This window comes from Nerophis ophidion, linkage group LG03, assembly GCF_033978795.1.
Source record: "Nerophis ophidion isolate RoL-2023_Sa linkage group LG03, RoL_Noph_v1.0, whole genome shotgun sequence".
Classification (NCBI taxonomy): domain Eukaryota; kingdom Metazoa; phylum Chordata; class Actinopteri; order Syngnathiformes; family Syngnathidae; genus Nerophis; species Nerophis ophidion.
Genome location: NC_084613.1, coordinates 63995752 through 64004692, shown reverse-complemented (window position 1 = coordinate 64004692; position 8941 = coordinate 63995752). Strand labels below are relative to the sequence as shown.

The window sequence follows — 8941 nt, the reverse complement described above, 5'->3', positions numbered from 1 at the left end:
TTCATACACCGAGGCATTTTTATCCTGCACTACAACAAGCTAATGCAAACATTCTTTTCAGCAGCAGTAAAATACCATGCTTTCATTGTCGATTACACATTAATTTGGTATTAGTGTGGTCCACCAGTCTTTTGGTAAGTAACATTGTTTAGTTTAATTGCATTTTTTTATAAATCAATTTAATCACAACATAATCTACAACCCTGCGAAGAGGTGGCGACTTGTCCAGGGTGTACACCGCCTTCCGCCCGATTGTAGCTGAGATAGGCACCAGCGCCCCTCGCGACCCTAAAGGGAATAAGTGGTAGAAAATGGATGGATGGATAATCTACAACCAAAAATGCACAAACAATAAAATATTATTTAATAAGAAATAAACGATACCGGTACAAATTGGGTGTGAATTTTGAAAACTCCTACTGAAATGCTGAAAAATAAAATGTTAGCATGCAAACCGCTAGCATGTGTCATGTATACAGATATGACTCTGAGGATGTTTATCGCAAAAATATATTTAAAAAGCCAGCATGCTAATGTTAGCATTGGTCAAGCACCAAAATATGACTGTGAGGTGTATACCAGTAAAAATATGCTAAAAAAAAAAAGCCAACATGCTAACATTCGCATGTGTCAAGTACCAACACATATGACTGAGGTGCATACCTGAAAAGTTTAAAGTTAACATGCGTCATGCATAAACAAATATTACTGAGGTACATAACATACTTGCAATAAAAGCTAATACGCTAACATTACCATGCATAACGTACCAACATGTATTACTCAGGTGTAAACCTGCAAAGTTAGCCAAACTAGCTAGTATGCTGACGTTTAGATGTCAAAAATAAGTGTAAAGTACCAAAATATGACTGTAGTGTGTTTACCTGCAAAATAGCTCAAAAGAAGCTGACATGCTAATATTAACATGCATAAAGTACCAAGATATATGACTCTGAGGTATATATCCCTGCAAAATTTGCCAAAATAGCTAGCATACTAACTATTAACTTGTGTCAAGTAGCAAAATATAGAACTAATGTGTAAATCTGCAAAATTAACCAGACAAGATAACATGGTAACAGTTGATGTATATTCCTATATCATACACACATACAGTCGTGGTCAAAAGTTGACATACACTTGTAAAGAAAATAATGTCATGGCTGATTTGAGTTTCCAATAATTTCTAAAACTCTAATTTTTTTGTGATAGAGTGATTGGAGCACAAACTTGTTGGTCAGAAAAAACCTTCATGAAGTTTGGTTCTTATACGAATTTATTATGGGTCTACTGAAAATGTGCTGGGTCAAAAGTATACATACAGCAATGTTAATATGTGGTGAAAAAGGAGGATTACCTCCAAATTCTTCAGGACAACCTAAAATAATCACCCCGGAGGTTGGGTCTTGGGCGCACTTGAGTGTTCCAACAGGCCAATGACCCCAAACTGTGACAATTCTTCTTCGGCATGGTTGGCGGTGTTGTTTTTCCGAGGATGCGTCGAAGCGATGAACACAACAAGGTAAGATATAAATGGATTTATTAAAGTAATAAAAAGGCTAGGAACAAAAATACAGGAGCTAAGAAAAGGTAAACCAAAAACGCTAGTATGAGAACTAGGATGTGTAAAATGACAAACTAAGCTGGCACGAAGGCACACAAAAACAGAAAAACAATTCTTCAGCATGTGAGCTGGAATAAACAAGTGGCTTGGCGTAAGAGCTAGCGGGAATATACAAACGTTCGAAGGAAGAGAGTCGTCACTGTTGCGCGTAGGCAAATTAGGATCCGAGAGTGAACAAAGAAAAGAGGAAGGCTTATATAGTGAAGGTGATTATTAGTAGCAGGTGTGCGGGATCGTGAGTAGCAAGTGAACTAATGAGTAACCATAGTAACAGACTAACACAGGAAATACCAGGGTCAAACGAAGAATGAAAACAAAGATGGAGAAATAAACAATAATATGTGAAGATCTGAGTAACGGATCTTAACAAAACACACGTCAAAAGTGGTAAAGGAATGGCTAAATCAGGTTACAATTAAGGTTTTAGAATGGCTTTCCCAAGCCCTGACTTAAACATGTGGACAATGCTGAAGAAACAAGTCCATGTCATAAAACCAACAAATTGAGCTGAACTGCACCAATTCTGGCAAGAGGAGTGGTCAAAAATTCAATCCGAAGCTTGTGGATGGCTCCCAAAAGTGTCTTATTACAGTGAAACTTGCCAAGAGACATGTAACCAAATATTAAATTGATGTATGTATACTTTTGACCCAGCAGATTTGGTCACATTTTCAGTAGACCCATAAAAAATCCCTAAGAGAACCAAATTGTCAGAGTTAGTTTGTGACGAACCCCAAGATGCAGAGATGGAGGCAGGCATTGCATAGAAAAACATGATTTAATAAAGATAATAAAACAAGAACAAACCAAAGGGGTACAACAAAAAGCGCGCATGAGGCGGATAACCAACTAAGAGAGTTAGCATGGGAGCTAGAAAACAAAAGGAACTTAGCATGGAAGCTAGCAAAAAGAAAAAGGGCTTAGTGTGGAAGCTAGCAGGTAGCGACCAGGAAAACAGAAGTCGTACTTGTAATATGAAAACAAACTGGAAGCAGGAAGAAAAAAAACAGTAACCTACAAACATCTAACGAATATAGCTTACCGCTACGCTGCAAAGACACGACACGGCACGGCAATACAGGAGCGACAATACAGAAGTGACATTACATGACAATAATCCAGCACTGACTGGAGGACAAAAGCAGGTAAAAATAGGAGTGGGCTGATTGACACCAGGTGTGGCCAGATGCCAATCAGCCGCAACTGAGGGGAAACAGCGCTCAGGGAGAAAGACAGGAAACCAACAAAATAAAAGCACTGACATGAAATACTACACACACAGGAAAAAACTACAACACAAACAAACTGCCAGGGGCAAGCCTGACACAAACTTCATGAATGTTTTTGTGACCAACAAGTATGTGCACCAATCACTCTATCACAAAAAAAATTAAAGTTGTAGAAATAATAGAAAACTCAAGACAGCCATGACATTATGTTTTCTACAAGTGTATGTAAACTTTTAACCACGACTGGTGGTTAAATATACAGTTTACATAATGAGCTCTAACATTATTCTGTAGGTTCCCCTGAAATTTACTGTTTTTGCAGAGCATATCAAGACATTTTACAAAATTTTTTGGGTTAAAATTTGTGGGCATTTTTTTTTTTAATCCAGCATGACAAAAAGCCTTCATTGCACAAAACGAGGTCTTTAAATGTGTTGAAACTTGGACTACGGTGCAGTTTCCTGCATGAATTGTTTTCCCGAGATGCAAAAGAAGTGACAAGACAAGAGCAGCATGAATCAAGCATGAATAATGAGCATGAAAATGTTATTCGATGTCTGGAGTATTTATGACATAAAGTGAGCAAGGGTGATGACGCCAGGCCGACTGCCTGGCAACTACAAGCTTAAATAATAAAGTCTTGATTAACACAGGTGCGTGAGTCCATGGTGCAGTTTCCTGCCTGAATTGTTTTCCCGAGATGCAAAAGAAGTGGCAAGACAAGAGCAGCATGAATCAAGCATGAATAATGAGCATGAAAATGTTATTCAATGTCAAGAGTATCTATGACATGAAGTGAGCAGGGGTGATGACGCCAGGCTGACTGCCTGGCAACTACAAGCTTAAATGATAAAGTCTTGATTAACACAGGTGCGTGAGTCCAAACAGATGAGGCAGGTGGAACTAATGAGTTGACATGGTAACTGAAACAATGGAGCGTAAACAGAAACACAAAGTGTGCAAAAACCAAACAGAACATGGCCAAAGAAAACATGATCCAAAGACATGTCAAAATGGCTCACACATCGGTGACCTCTGACCTCACAGATGTTCCAATGGATGAATGGTCAAACAAATCTTCGAAGGATAAAAAATGACATTACTTGCAACAAAGTAGCAACTCCCCCCATCCATATTCTATGGGGCTCGTCTCCTCATTAGGGTCAAGGGTGAGTTGGAGCTTATCCCAGCTGGCTTCCAGCGAGAGGTAAACTCTGTAATGGTGACAGCTGAAGATAATGAGCTTGATAACGCTTCTCCTACAGTACTGTGATCAGCAGAGATGCATTACTCCATTAAACCCCAATAGAGTGTATACAGAATAAATGCAGACTTTGAACAAGACTGCTAGGATAAGCAGTTTGTGTACATTCCCTCTGTACTCTCCTGGAATGCAAATGTCATGTTTTCAGTCACTTTTGCAATGTATTAACTTGCTGGTTACAGTAGAGCCACTTGCAAAATGGTCACAACACATTATTATTCAGAGCAGATATAACATCGTCTGCACCAATTATAACTTGTGTATTAAAGAATTGGACATGAAGTATGTTTCTCTTCATAATTGGTGATACAGTTTGGATAAGGCAGACATTTGAAATCCTCCTTCCCAGGAGCCGCTTATATATAATACTGACAGTCTGGTGGTTTAATCACCTTGGATGGAAACCTACGGCAATCGCCCTCACACAATGAATTGATTTTCTGTTGTTAACCCATTTAATGTGTGACCCGCTCAGTTCGAAAATAATAAAATATTTGTAAATGTCAAGCAGTTTGCGTGATGTTTTGGTGGAGGAACAGTCTGCATATTCAGTCTTTGATTTCTCATGTACCGAATATAGTACAGTTCACTTATGCATGGATAACTGTCCACATCTATCTGCTTGGGCTAATTACACAACACCTAACATGGTAGTCGATTACACGCAATTAACCATCTTACATTTTATTTGATTATTCATCTGATGACTTGATGAAAAGTAAATATCTTCTTCAGAGCAACATCAGTGGCCGAGTGCAGTGTTTTTCAACCTTTTTTGAGTCAAGGCACATAACAAAAATATGGAGGCACACCGCCAGCAGAAAATGTTAAAAAAATGAAACTCCACCATGTTGTCGTGCCTTATTTTGAGTTTGTTGTTGTTTCCTTTGTGTAGTGCTTTAGTTCCTGTCTTGCGCTGTTATTTTGGTCACCGTTACTGTTTTGTGGGTGTTCTCCAGTAGCAGCTTCACGCCCTCCTTTGAGTGCTATTCCCCGCAACTGATTTGTTTTCCCAATCAAAACTATTTAAGTTGTGCATACGTGATCCTTCTTTGTGGGACATTGTTGATTGTCATGTCATGTACGGATGTGTAACGCCGTCTTTACTCCACACGCCGTAAGTTTTTGCTGTCGTCCAGCATTCTGTTTTTGTTGACTTTGTAGCCAGTTCAGTTTTTCTTTTGTTTTACATAGCCATCACTATGCTTCATTGCCTTTTCCTAGCGGGACTTGCCTTTTGTTAATTTTTGGTATAAGCGTTACATACCTTTTTACCTGCACGCTGTCCCCCGCTTTGCTCTGCATATTGGGATCACGATAAACCATCCTCGACCTGTTCCGACTTCTACAAAGCAATGAACTACCTGCTGCCACCTACTGATATGGAGTATAACAAGATTACCCTTTCAAGCTCTACATAGCACAGGCACTAGATAACGGCACATTATTATGATTATTGATGTGCAAAAAATATTTTTGGGACCAATTAGGTAAAGTTGCTTAGTTTCCCACGGCACACCAGACAATATCTCATGCAGCACAGTGGTTGAAAATCCCTGGCCTAGTGGTCCACCCTGAGAACGGTAGGTTGTGAGTTCAAACCCCGGCTGAGTAATACAAAAGACTATAAAAATGAGACCCGTTACCTCCCTGCTTTGTACTCAGCATCAAGGGTTGGAATTGGGGGTCAAATCACCAAAAATGATTTCCGGCCGCGGCCACTGCCGTTGTTCACTGCTCCCCTCACCTCCAAGGGGGTGAACAAGTTTGATGGACTCGAGATTCAAGATTATTTTATTGTCAATTCTTTAACATGCACAAGACACATAAGAACTGAAAATTATATTTGGATGGGTCAAATTCAGAGAATTATTTTGTCACACCTAGTGTGTGTTACGTTTATACTGGGGGAAGGAGACGGCACGACATCAGGAGGTCTAGCTCAAAGGTTTTATTTTGGCTTGATGAGTACATGGGGTGTGTATGCAACTATGTGTGTGGATGCAAGGCTATGTGTGGAAGTTACTCAAATATAAGTTACCTGGGGTTGTTGTAAGTGTGTGTTGATTGCAGTAGCAAACAGGTCCAGAAGGGTGAAGCGAGAGAGGTCCAAAATCCTAGCGAGGTCCGTGGGGGCAAGAGAGAGACGTCCAGAGATCCAGGTGCAAGCGCGGGGGGTCGAGGGTCCAGGGAGGCAGTCAGAGTCCGGGGAAAGAATTTAGCAGGTGAGACGCACCGCTCACTGCAGAGACACGGAGGTACTGTGGGAATAGCAGACGACAAGGACAGATAAGAACTAGGCACGAGGGAGACAAAACGAGCAAGAGAGAGGGACACAGGTGAGGAGCCAGAGCCGTGAAGCTTACTGAATCAAAAGGTTGTTCCGGCATGGAGCAGTCAGTGGCGTGAGTTTTTATGCCGCTGCCTCTCGTCAAGACCAGCTGCGTTGATAGGTGATTGTCGGCAGCTGTGGAGGCGCATGGCTGCAGTCTGCGCGGCACGTGCGGGGGCGTGTCTTGCTGTGCGAACAGCGGGGCCTCTAGGTGCTACTGCTGGGGAGGGAGAAGCAGATGGCGTGTGCATCATAACAGTGTGTGTGATAATAATGGGGACTTTAATAACTTTTTTTTTTACTTATACTGTGACTGCTGTTTCACAGAGCCATAATTAGTCACTATGGAGAGTACATATTTAACCCATCATTTTCTTGGCCTGAAGAAACACATGTAAGTAGAATAATAATACTATGTTTTAGGGGTGTGGGAGAAAATCGATTCAAGTACGAAACGAATGGAATCAAATACGCTGTGTGATTCAGAATCGATTCTCATTTTTAAAAAATCGATTTCTTTTCATTTTTTTATTATTATTTTTTTTTAATCAATCCAACAAACCACTACACGGTAATACCATAACTGTCATGATCCGTAGTGTGGATCATGTTTAGTTTAGTTGTTTTCTGTTAGTTTGGACTCCCTTTGTTGTTTGTGTACCTTTTGTGAGTCAGTTTGGTCACCATGGTAACATATTAATTTCACCTGCTGAGGGTTCCAGACGCACACCTGTTTTTGTTAATTACTTCCTTATTTAAGCCTGCCTTGTCCCGTCAGTCGGTCTTGGTCCCTTGTTTGCGGTATGCAACTGTTTCGTTGGTAATTACTAGGTTTCTTGTTACCTGATCCTGTGCTAGTGTTAGCATTAGCTTCTGTGCTTTCGCCACGCGTTTCTTTTCGTCGGTTTTTGTACCAGTGTTTTGTTATTAAATCATTCTTACCTTTTAGTTGTTGTCCGGAGTGTCTACGTTTGCGTTGCAGGAACGATCCCGCATTAAAATGCAACCCGCACGTGACACATAACAATGCAATCCAATTCCAAAACCAAACCTGACCCAGCAACACTCAGAACTGCAATAAACAGAGCAATTGAGAAGACACAAACACGACACAGAACAAACCAAAAGTAGTGAAACAAAAATATTATCAACAACAGTATCAATATTAGTTATAATTTCAGCATAGCAGTGTTTAAAAATCCCTCATTGACATTATCATTAGACATTTATAAAAATTAAAAAAAGAACAATAGTGTCACAGTGGCTTACACTTGCATCGCATCTCATAAGCTTGACAACACACTGTGTCCAATATTTTCACAAAGATAAAATAAGTCATATTTTTGGTTCGTTTAATAGTTAAAACACATTTACATCATTGCAATCAGTTGATAAAAGATTGTCCTTTATAATTATAAAAGCCTTTTTTTTTTTTTTTTAATTTACTACTCTGCTTGCATGTCAGCAGACTGGGGTAGATCCTGCTGAAATCCTATGTATTGAATGAATACAGAATCGTTTTGAATCGGAAAAATATCGTTTTTGAATCGAGAATCGAATCGAATCGAAAAAATTGGTATATTATCGAATCGTGACCCCAAGAATCGATATTGAATCGAATCGTGGGACACCCAAAGATTTGCAGCCCTACTATGTTGTAAGAACAGGGGGAACGCTGGTAAAGCCAAACCTAAAGGTTGTAAAGGTCAACTCTTCTTTCTGCCCCCGCCCTCTTGTATCTGCTTTCTTTTTTAACTCAAGTATTGAATGAACAAATGAATGAATGAATGCATGAAATGAATATATTTCGGTCATATAATCCAGTGGTTCTCAAATGGGGGTACGCATACCCCTGGGGGTACTTGAAGGTATGCCAAGGGGTACGTGACATTTTTCAAAAACATTCTGAAAATACCAACAATTCAAAAATCCTTTATAAAGATATTTATTGAATAATACTTCAACAAAATATAAGTGTAAGTTCATAAACAGTGACAAAAAATGCAACAATGCCCAATTCAGTGTTGACATGTTCCATAAATATTGATTTTAAAGATTTATTTTTTGTGAACAAATGTTTAGAATGAAGTTCATGAATCCAGATGGATCTCTATTACAATCCCCAAAGAGGGCACTTTAAGTTGATGATTACTTCTGTGTGTAGAAATCTTTATTTAAAATTGAATCACTTGTATATTTTTCAACAAGTTTTTATTTATTTTTATATCTTTTTTTCCAAATAGTTCAAGGAAGACCACTACAAATGAGCAATATTTTTCACTGTTATACAATTTAATAAATCAGAAACTGAAGACATAGTGCACTATTTTACTTCTTTGATTTTTTTTTTTTAAACCAAAAATGCTTTGCTCTGATATGGGGGTACTTGAATTAAAAAAAACTGTTCACAGGGGGTACATCACTGAAAAAAGGTTGAGAACCACTGATATAATCAACCAATTATTGTGATCAATTTAACAGCACAGATTATA

The 8941-nt window shown here is 39.1% G+C and overlaps 1 long non-coding RNA gene across 1 annotated transcript; it reads right to left on the bottom strand.

Annotated features, from left to right (window-relative positions):
• Positions 1-6053: 6053 nt before the first annotated feature.
• On the bottom strand, positions 6054-6701 carry LOC133548804 (uncharacterized). Its single transcript, XR_009805976.1, has 2 exons — positions 6484-6701; positions 6054-6378 (listed from the first exon to the last, which is right to left on the bottom strand). It is a non-coding gene; the product is annotated as an uncharacterized LOC133548804 (long non-coding RNA).
• Between the last annotated feature and the right edge of the window lie 2240 nt (positions 6702-8941).